This window comes from Nothoprocta perdicaria, unplaced genomic scaffold (assembly GCF_003342845.1).
Source record: "Nothoprocta perdicaria isolate Ctin4 unplaced genomic scaffold, notPer1 scaffold_443, whole genome shotgun sequence".
NCBI classification, from domain to species: domain Eukaryota; kingdom Metazoa; phylum Chordata; class Aves; order Tinamiformes; family Tinamidae; genus Nothoprocta; species Nothoprocta perdicaria.
The window spans coordinates 139748-151254 of NW_020455692.1; positions in this window are offsets into that span (position 1 = coordinate 139748).

Here is an 11507-nt window from a genome sequence, read left to right on the forward strand (position 1 = left end):
GGCTCTTCCATTTGGCAGAGGGGGAGGCCCCTGGGTGCAGTTTTTTGCTGGGGCCTTGTTATAGGTAGAAAAGATGCTGTGTGATGCCTTGGCCTCTGTCCTTCGCAGGAAAGGCTAGTCCTTGGGGAGCCCAGGCCATGGAGAGGGGGGAGAGAGCCTGGAGAAAGGAAGATGCTCCCTTGGGGAGGAGGATGGGGTTAGGGAGCACCTAAGGAAATGGGGCCTGCACACGTCTAAGGGCAGTGTTGGGAAGCACCCGGGTGCCGAGGGAAGAGCTGGTGCTGCTGCTAGGCCACTCAGTCTGTGAAAGGTCCCAGAAATGGGGAGAAATGCCCAAGGAATGGAATAAGGCCAACATCTTGGCCATCTGCAGGAAGGGGCAGAAGGAGGATCCAGGGAACTAGAGGCCAGGCGGCCTTGCCTCCACTCCTGGAAAGGTAATGCAGCCCAGCTCATCCCCGGCACTSTGTCAAAGCACAAGAAGAATAAGGAAGTGATCAAGAGYAGTCAGCCTGGACACACCAACCTTGGTGTTTAACCAACATAATGCTCTGCTTTGATGGGCAGGCTGGCTGGACTGGGGAGCACAGGGAGCACCTGCGTTCCCCTGACTGGAGCAAGGCTCCAGATGCCATCTCCTGTAGCATCCTCACAGGCAAGCTGAGGAAGCGTGGGCAGGTCAGGGCGGCTGAAAACTGTCTGGGTGATGGAGCTCAGGGGGTTGAGCCAACAAGGTCCAGTTGGAGGAGGTCCTGCTCCTGGGGAGGAATAACGCCAGGCACAGGTCCAGGCTAGCGGCTGCCCTGCAACACAAGAAGTTGACCGTGAGGCAGTAATGGGCCCTTGCAACCAAGAGGGCCAAGGACCTCTTGTGATGTTAGGAAGAGCAATGCCAGTGAGTGGATGGAGGGAGGTGATACCCCCTCTGTRAGCCCTGGTGAGGCCACATCTGSGGTGCTGGGTCCAGTCTTTCACTCCCCAGCGCAGGAGAGACGTGGAGCTCCTGGAGTGAGGCTAAGCTAGGCCTGCAAAGATGGAGAGGGTACTAGAGCCTCTCTGCTGCGAGAAGAGGCCGAGACAGCTCGGCAATGAGAGGGATGGGACACGAAGAGAAGGACGACGGGGGATCTTCCCAGTGTGAAGGGAGAGTGTGAGGAGGATGAAGCCAAACTCTTCAGCAGTATGGATTTTGTTTTTGATAAAATTATACTCTCTAGATCAAAGAGAAAGCCTGGCTCCTGAGCCAGGAGCCCTAGGAGGGCTTCTAGCACCATAGCAGCACATTATTTATCACAAGGCCTTCCATGACTTACTGTGCTCACTTTTTTTTTTTAATTATTCAATGGCATTATAGTTATTTTTGATCATTTTTTTTTTTCCTGGATAACCATCCCAGTTTCTAGATATGCTTAACTCAACATAAAATGTTACCAAATTTATTACTGCTTCAGAACTGCTGTGATTTCACCAGTGTGATGTGTCTTATTAACCTGAGCAACCATTTGTTAGCTGTTTAAAAATATGAAAACTACCTTTCCAAGCAGATCTGCATGTCCAGGTTCTCCGTTAGTTCTCATCTGAACTGAGGGTAAAGGAAATAAACAGCCTAGATTCACAGTGAATGAAAATTAGCAGGTTAAGTTGCTCCAGTCAGTAAGTGTCTTCCCAACGGTCTGATGTGCAAGGAGGAGCAGAAGCTCTGGAAGCTGCTGCCCGACATGGAGCTGTTAGCCATGGTTGGTGAGTCCCAGCCTGCTGAGATTAAACCAGGATTAAACGTTGGCACAGGTTTGGCTGTGCTCTAGGCAGCTCCTAAATAGTGCCGTTCAACTGTCCCAAGTAGCAGCCAGCTCTGTCCTGGCCTTCAGAAGGAGGGAGAAGCTTTAGATTCCCCTCATGAGAAACCCTGATCCCAGGGCTTAATGTTATATATGGTATATACAAGGTCATACATGATTATGTATGGCATATATAAGGTGGTATATGGTTGAGGTGCAGAGGAACCAAGGCCTTCCAAGAACAGGGTGGCTCTTGAGGCTTTTCTCGTGCCTACACAGATGCAGCAAGCGCCTGTACAAACCCTRTGCATGAGTTGTCGGCACCTTTGGGGTTTGTGTTCCCCTGTGCACACAGAGACTCCGCTTGGCCTCCTCGTGTGACTGTGGTTTGTCCCCTGAACCAGAGCGCTTGTCTTGCACCTCTGTCTGAGCATGACCAAAGACACCTGGCTTGTTTTTCCAGAAGCCTGTAGCTCTTGGAGACTCCAACTGGATGGTGAACTTCTAATAGGAATGAGTCTGTAACCTCATCCCTTAACCCTGGTAGGACAGCCTCCCTTTCTCCTTGCAAACAGGGCATAAAAACAACTCTGAAAACCTTTTCTACACTTTGCTATCATTCTCCTCTTGTCTTAGGTGAAAGCTGCTTTAAACCTCAAATCACAAATATTCTATTTTGTCTTTGCTAAAACCTGTGTGTSGCATTCTGGCGGGGTGAGAACACGCACTGAAAGGGAGCATGTTTACCTAACGGTGCGTGCAGAAAGATGTCATTTAATTAAAAGCCCTATCAGAAAAAAAATTACAATTTGACTAGTGGGGGGGTGAGTGAGACCAGTGAAATTTGCTTCATGCTCAAAGACCCACTTTACTGGGAGCTTTGAGGTTTAAAATGGAGCAAACCAAGACTTAAAAATCAGATACAACTGCTATGGTTAGTAGGACACAGCAACAGCTCTACTGTACAGAATTATTAAATGCTTTAGATTAAGGCTATTAGGATAAAGAGAGTAGAAGGTTTCCATTGTACAACCAGATACTATTAACTTTTTTTTAATGCAGTTCGGAATAAGATAATCTGATTTTTCTCTTTTCTGGCATTTAGAAACAGTTGGTAGAGCTCAAAGAAGAGTTACAGTGTGAGGAAGTGGAATAAAACCCTGCTTTATTTTTAGAGGGGAAAAYTGAACAGAATATATTAAGGCACTTTGATTCTGAGAGAATCTCAGTTCTCCCTCATTTTACTAGCATCTCAAAAATGATTTTCAGTTAAGTCCCACTGCCAAAACATTCTGATTTTGTCTCCAGGGCCAGTAAAAAAGCCCTTAGAATATTCACCCCATTCGAGATAAACTTGGCACAAGGAACAAGCAGCGAGTGTTATGCTTGTGTTCGAAGCTCCGCGACCAGCAAAGAAAGCATCAGAAATAATATCCTACTGGGATTAAATTTTCATATGTGTCTTCAGCCTGCCATTAAACGCTCAGGAGAAGCACTGTTTTGTTTTTGTTTGTTTTTGTTTTTTTACATATAGGAAGGCAGGACTAAAGGACACCCCGTCAGCCTGAAATCTGCTGTACCTGAGCAGCCGCGAGCGGCCACTGCTGTGGTCAGAGGGCTCTTCTCTGACACACTGGGCATGTTGATGGGGCTTCTGCCCTGCCTCCTGCCTATGGTTTACTGCTCTGCGCTGAAAAAAAAAAGGAAAAAGGCAGATCACTAAAGGACAAGAGCAGGATTCCCCTTATCCAGTTAGAAAGGAGGAGGAAGCAGCGGCAAGAGAATGGAAACCTTAGTATCTCTCTGGGTGCCTAGGTGAGCGGATTTCTCTCCATTACTGTTCCACCAAAAAAAAAAAAAAAAAAAAAAAAAAGGCAGTGGAAACCACCTCTCTCACGTGCATAAAAATTGCAGGAAATGCAAAATTTTCTCCTCATTATGCAAGTTCCTTGCTCCAAATAATGTTTGGAGGAGCAAGCAGAGAGCGCTTTTATGCCTGCTAACACAGGAGGGAGCTGCCAGCTCAGCACAGAGCTCACAGGCACCCAAGTGGGAGCCAGTGAGGTGTCTGGGTGGCCCCCAAGAGAAGTTAAACCTGGCTTGCCAGAGGTGGACACTGGCCCGAAAGGGTGTTGTTTTGTTTTGCTTCGCTGTGAGTGCATGTTGTGCGTGGTGTTTCCCTGGGCAATGGGAAGCTGTGCGTTTTACAGCTACATGAGTCTTCCTCTGTCTGGCTGCCCATGGCAAAGCTCCGAGTGGGCTGAATCATGCTGGTCTTGCAGGTATTGAGTGCGCAGCTGGGAGAAAGGGGCTGTGAATCAGAAACTCCTGGTTGTGGTCCTGAATTCAGTGTATCACAGCRGGGTTCTTCTGCTTTATATTAGAGCCGCTCTTGTACCTTCAAAAATGCAGCTCAGACTCAGCTCATGTGAGCCACCCAAGTCAGCTGGCTGGGCTTTTGAGGAAGGCAAATAACAAAATGGGGTGCCCACGTTGTGTAGCTAGGGGCTGGTTTCCACCGCACTTACATTTTGGCCAATTTCGCAGCAGGGAGCTGACGAACCTGGATAGTCACAGCGCTCTGTCTTCTTGCCAAGCATTTCATGTTCTCTTTCTCCAGTCATGGAGATAGTCCTTGTGACCAATGACTTCATTTTCAGGTCTGGTGAGACCYTAAAGTGCACGTTGCTTTCATCTCGATTCTGCTCTCTGCGCATTGCTTCGTACCCAAGGAAGACAGATGGGCTAAGGCTAAGAGAAGGTATTACCAAATGCCATGYGAAACAGAAGCTCTCTTCTCAGCCGCAGTCCCTCCCCAAAATCCTGTTCCTGCTTCACCAAGGTGTGAAAGTCTCTCCTCTGTCTCAGTAGACGGAGCAGTATCAGCTTCCTGACGACAGCTTGAATTAAACTGTGGGGCTTGTGCAGATGTGATTGACACAAATCAGACAGTGCCTTTATTCCATGGAAATAGCACTCAAATTTCRCAAAGGTCTGTCCCAAACATGTTAAGATATTTATGAATTCAAAGTTTTTGCAACTCAGGGAATGACAGTTTCTGGAAATTTTCTTCTAAAATTGYGCATATTGAAATGTGGGGATTGTATAAAGAGCATCTCGACACTGTTCAATTTCAGAACAGCTTAAAAAACTCAGTGGGATCAACAGAAACCCTTTTATTCCAGGAAATTCAGCTCACTCTGATGTAGAGTTGCACAAAAACCTCCCCAAGAAAAAACAAGCGTAAATACAGAATTTTATCTTGAGCTGAGCCTCCAGAAAGACTATTCCAGCTTCAGCAATTCAGGAGAGGACAATATTAATGAAGAGAATTATCTTCTTCCAGTGGAGGACTTAATGCAACCCTTTCACTATCTCATTTTTAACAGAGGCAAACGATACCAAATACTGAGGAAATAAAGAATTCTTTCCCTTGAAAGGAACATCAGTGTTTTGTAGTTAAAGGGAAAGAGCCTTGCTTTTAGGAACCCAAGTTTTGGCACAAGTCTTTGCAGAATATATGTCACTAGGCCACAAAAGTGAAAAAAATAATTAAAAGGGGGACTTTTGTTGATAGTGGAGTAATCAGAGATAAATGCAGAGGATTTGTTYGGGGCAAGGGAGAGCAAACGGTGCCACATGTGTTGTGAATGGCTCTGAGTCGACCGGTATCACTGGGAAGCTCTGTCGTTTCGATATGCTTGACAAGCCTGCATGCCAGGGTGGAAGACAAAATCACAGAATGGTTAAGGTTGGAAGGGACCTCTAGAGATCATCTAGTGCAATCCCCCTGCTCAGGCAGGGACACACAGGGCACCGGGTGGCATCCAGGCGGGTTTTGAAGATCTCCAGAGAAGGAGACTCCACAACCTCCTGGGCAGACCTTCCGGCTCTCTGCTGATTTTACAGGGACTTGGTAAGCCCTGCTCAGAGAGGCCTAGCTGTGTATATTAGTCCCCTGTGGTGAAGTTTGACCCTGGAGACATCGGGTTGTCCTTACAGCAGCTCTGAGGAAACCATTTTCTCTCCGTCAGACCTGCTAATGCCAGGAGCAATTCTGACCCAAACGACTTGGAACTCATGAGAACTTAATTCTGGGGTTTTGCAGGAAAGCTTGAGGGTGTCCCAGGGGATATTTACTTTTCTATTCTGCACCAAAAATTCATCTTTGCCCCTTAAATGGCAACAAGCRCCACATAAATCTTGGAGCGGGCTCAGAAGCTTCCAATACCTTGAGCAATTGATTTACCTGAAAAAGGCGAGACAAAATGGTCAATGTTGAGCTAAAATATACTCTTGCTATTTGGAGCTGCCCCTGAACTGAGTTTGCAACTCTGCAGATGTGAAGAGAAGTCTCTGCAAGGTATCCTGGTCAGAAAAGGTGCCAGCTTTTAGCAGGAAACCTTCTTTTGCAACTGCTGTGCTTTGTGATTGGCCCCCCATGCTTAAAACTGTTTGCATTCAAGAGTCACAAAACACTTGTGACAATCTATGACACCGTAGTCTACCAATGTTTCTCGGACTTTCTTTTTTTTCTTTGTTCACTTTTTTCTTTTCTTCTAGGCTGCCTTTCAGTCCTTACTTCTTTTCAGCTTTCTTTGCTGAGATTGCAATAAAACCCAAGAATTCTGAGATCTGCACCATGGGTAGATTTTACTCTAGCAGGCTCAAAAAATGGCTGTAGGTCTCTCCATCTTCCTTAGATATCTGTGCTTGAGTTATTTGTCTAAGTTTCTCGTGTAGTAGAGGCAGAGAGAAAATTGAGGTATGGTTCACCTTAGTCTAAAAGAGATACTGAAGAACAACTGTGGTCTGAAAGTGCCTTTTTTTGTTGTTGTAACAGGGGTCAAAGAACATAACCTCCATCCCTTCTCTACCCAGAACTCATTGAGATGATTTGGGTCCCATTTCAGGCAGCAGGTTGGGAAGCAGCTTTTCTACTCTATTTTTGCTGATGTCATCCCTGCAGAATGCAGGTGCTTTGTGTGGAGGTGTTGAGCTGGGACTAACRCCCACTTTCTGAGTCCAGAAGGTTTCAAACCCCTCAGCAGGTGGCTGTTTCTGGAATGAGACAGAAACTCTGAGTGTGGCTTTTACCCCCTTGAAATGAAGGCATTGAGGTTCACCCTGCCTGGCCTGAGAAGGGAAGGAGGGTGAAGCTCTGTTAMACAGCTGAGGGCAGAGCAGTTTCTGTTAATCTTGGCTGTTCTGGATGAATGTAAGGATTTCTCACACAATATTCTCTATTGCACGTCTAAAAGATGTGCATAGCCCGTTCCTCATGTGGCTATGCATTTAAGTACAGTAAGGAAGTACCAATATTAGCAGTGGAGGTAAAAAACCAAACAAAACAGGGTTAGGGAAAATCTCTGGATTTGGCAGAAACATCCCCTGGAAGTTTCAGCAGCAGTTTTAGGGGAGCAGAGCCCTGCTTCTGATGAGATCCTTTCTGAGCATTGGCTCCCGCTCAGTATCTCTGGGAGCAATTGCTGCAGTTCTGCTTGCTTGTGAATTAAAATTGTGCACCTGGTTCCAGACAAGTGGGTCTCTAAGCTGTTTAAAAACAAACTTCAGAGTAGTTCAAAGCTGAATAATGCTTCCCTCCAAACTCTGAAGTGATCATTTGTTGGCAAAAATCAAAGCAACATGCAGATTTGATGACTAACCTTGGAGAGGGGAGTCCGAATGACTGCTGATCAGTGTCAGAGTTGCTCTGGAGGGTCATGTGATATCTAAAAGGGAGATATGAAAGCTTCATCACAAATTTCTAAACAAACAAATAAATCAYAGTATCTCATTAAATAGCTGACAACTACAGTCTAAAATTCTACTAAGTTTTCTGGTGCTCTGATAGCAAAAGGAAGAAATCGGAGGCTAGACCCTGCAAAAGCCTTTTGTTTATTTTTTTTTTCAGTATCTCCAGGTAAGTTTTTTGCAATATCCATGGAAATTTCCTATGAGATAAGTAAGGGCCTAACAAAATACTTGGAATAATCTGTCTAATCCTACATGTCCTTATTCTAAAATATTGGATCACATGGAATAGATGTAGAGAAGGGAAATGCTTGTGTGAAAGCAGATTTTATTGACTTATTTATCCCCAAAAATGAAAGCTGCAAYGGGGTAAGATTTTTCTACTTTAAGCATTTCTACATACTAAGGCTCACTGCAGTGATGTTAAAATAAACACACGAAAAGATGGGTTCACACTGCTTATAAATAAAAGCGAGTTAGAGCCCTTCTTCTGACTTCCACTTGCCCAGACTAAATACCTGGAGAAGCTGCTTACTGAAGCCGGGAGCCTGTTTATTTTAAAGCTAGCATTTAGTAAAATTATTGAAAAAGTGCAATGCTTTGGACTAAAGAAGACGAGTCTCTAAATGGGAAACTCTTCCTAACCCTGCTGCAGTTTAAGCTCMCCACGACAGTATAGGTGTTACTCCCTGACTTACTGGCCCCCGCACTTTATCTTGTTGGTTCGGCAACTTGAGCGTGGCGAGYGGATTCTGCTCTGTCCAGGTGTGCGTGATTCAGTGACCTGAATCTGAGCACTCCCTGGATTTGGTAGCAAATCTTGGGAGCGTGCCCRGCTGCTGTTTAGCTGGCAGCGGTGGGTTGAGAGGTGTGCCATGGTGCTGAGCAGAGCAGGACACTCCATCTTCTGGAGGCAGCTCAGTGGTGCTGAGAACGCCAAGTTGTCTGCGCTTCTCAGGCCGGGCTCTGCTACTTCACCTAGCGCCCAGTAGACCTATAGAAGGTCTTCCCCATTTTCTCCTTTGGGCCTCTTGGAGAAACAGCACTGGGCCTGGTCGGACTCTTCTTTGCCCCTTTGCAGACAGACACCTTCCCACTAGGTGAAGGTTTTCCATGGATTGGGATTGCCTTCCTCCCAGTGAGCTCCATGGCCGCCAGTCTCCAGTTGTTTGACGGTGACCAAGTGCTGGTCTCAGTTAATCAATGCTGCTGTTGAGTCACCTTGTTAACTGAAGCCAGGAAGGACTTCAGGGTGGAGTCCCAGTGCTTCTGTGGTGATGGAAATTCCCTCGAGCCACACGCTCTCTCTTGGCCTTCTGCCTTCCTCTCTAGGGAGGGTATTTCCATGTTGAGTTAGTCAGTGGTGTTTGTGTTTTGCCGTGTTCCCAAGGCAATAAGCATCCTCTCCTCATCTATTTGCTTTTGTTGCATGTAAAGTGAACTATGCAAAACTCGGGTACCCAGGATGACTGAGGGTGGGATCAGCAACCACAACCTTGCTGGCTCGYGAGAGCAGGAGAGGGAAGGCCCAGCAGGTGAGAGCAGAGCTGGAAATCCAGTGTGCTGGGTCATACGCTGTGCCGAATCCAGGCAGGGATGAGTTCCCCAGTGCAGGGCCCCCATGACACACTGAGCTGACGCAGAGCGAGCCATGTCAAGCCTAGTCTGGCACAGCAGGACACATCCTGTGCGCTGTGTCTCTGCTGCTGCTGATGGGAATCTGGAGTTCCTCCATGCAATAGCTTGCCTGCAAACACTGCTGCTCACAACCCACCTCTGTTTTTGTCTCCTGGAGAGAGAATTTAAATGAGAATGGGCTGAAGGTGGGTGAGTCGTCCGATCAGAGATGTCTGGGACCAAGCAGAGCCCGGACAATCCTGATGAGACCAAATGTCTTCAATAACCCTTGATCGCTCCTGGGTTGGACCACCAAGAACCTGAGCCGGGAAACTGGCCTGGCGCAGAAAAAAATGGTGACACTGTCTGTCATTCCTGTAGCAATGGTGGGCATGGCTTGTTTCAGAGGAAAGACATGCAATTTTAAAAGTATGATCCAAAATCTCAGCATTTCYTGCAGTAGTTGGAAAATACGTGCGACGTAGGAAATGTATACAGGGCTAATGCAGCTCTTCAAGACTGGAGTGAAAGAGGACTATCTAATGGCAGTCTGCAAGACTCTTGGGTTGTGCTCCTCTTTCWGCCAGTGATTTACTGCATAGCTCCAGGCAAAACGTTTAACTGAGCTGTAATATTTTCTTCCAGCTTTCAGTTTACAGAAAGGTTCAAGATCCTTAGTAGARAATTGATGGAAAAAAGGCAGATTATTATAATATTCCAAATTACTGTTTTTAAGTGCACTTTCCTGCTTCATGCCAGTGAATTAGCACTCCTCAAAGCAGTGCCTAGAACAACCTCTGAAAACTGAGAAGACCCAAGCCCAGAAGAAATGAGATGTAGCAAGATGTATGAAACCATAGCAAGAGAGCGTTAACACGAAGAACTTGTTGCTACATCTGGAGGTATCTCAGGTGGGTGCTTTATTGGGTGTGCCATCAGAAAGCAGATTTCCCCTGCAGAGATGGTAGGGGAGACTAGAAAATCCTTGATGTAAGGAGAAACCTGGAAAGAAGAAAGGTTGCTCCTATATAGGAGGAATAAAAGGATAATGGTTGTTATAGCTGGGTCCTTCYGATATGGCTCTCTGGAAGAAGAATGGGGAGGTGGGAAGGACTGAGTACTCTCTATGATGCTCTGTTTGGTACCATTCATTGAAAACAAAATTGGACTTGAAGTGTTGCCTGAGAAGTGGAACAGCAGAGGTTCCTGTCCAAGTACCAGAGCTCTGTGGTACTGCATGGTCTTTTGGGGAACTGTAGGATGGGGAATTCTCCCAAGGGTGACACGAGGTGTGAACTGTCTGCTGTGCAGTGGTAGAGGTGTGGATTGTGARACATTGGTGCGACTTTCCCCAAGGACTTCAAAGCTTGGGACACTGAAGGGTGTGCAAGGTGATGGTGCTCGTATTGACTCTGCCGATCTTCCAGATGCAGTTTTATCAGTTAGCTAAATATAGCTCCCTTCTGGGTGATGGAGAAGATCCTTCTGTAGCTCCTTCAGCTGATGGAGAGGARAGTTCAGCCTCCCGGCTGCTGGAGAGTGACCCACGCCTGCTCTGAGCTTGAATGCCTAAGAGGCAGCCAAGAGCATCTGAAAATGGTCCTCCATGAACCTCTCTTCAGCTTTCCTGCTTCTTCCCCTTGTCACCTAGTGCTGTCCATCTCTGCTGAGTTATCTAGTTGTCTTCTCTTCCAGCTGCACGGAGGGAAAGCCCAATCCAGCTCTGACAGGGTGAAGCTGAGCTGAGTCCATTGAGATGTTGGTATTTCTGCCAGGCTTGAACAGCTGCCTGTGCGCGGAACCTGTGAGAACCTGTTTCAGCTGCGGAGAACCAGCTCTGGGGGTCTCATGGAGGTGGCCCAGCTGCTGAAGCAGTGGAGCTGGGCTCTGCCCACCCCTCCAAGGACACCAGGCTCCTGCTCCGGGCTGTGACGCGCGGGTGATGGCCCTTGCAGCGCGGTGGCAACGTGTTCCTCCCGCGCTCAAAGGAAGGAGCGCGGCCTGGCCGTGTCCTCGCTGCTGCTGGAGCTGACGCRCAAGGGGCGGCAATGCCACCGAACGAGGCTGCCGATGTGATTTGACCCAGGCCAACCCTRGGCAGACGAGCTGCGACACTCCTGGCTACGGGGAGCTGGAGGAAGAAACCTCATCATCGAGCACTGCCTTGGAAGAGTGAAAACTCCCTAGAAACGGGGACGCCCCAGCCTTGTAAGAGCCTTGTCAACCAGTTTAAACCCTCCCGCCGCGCTGCTGCTGTGGAGATCCCCGCCCGCCGCTCGGGCCTCCGTCCCAGCGCAGCTGGGTAGACCTGGCCGCCCCCGCGCGGAGCCCCGGCCCCGCCCGCCGGGCGGCGCTCCA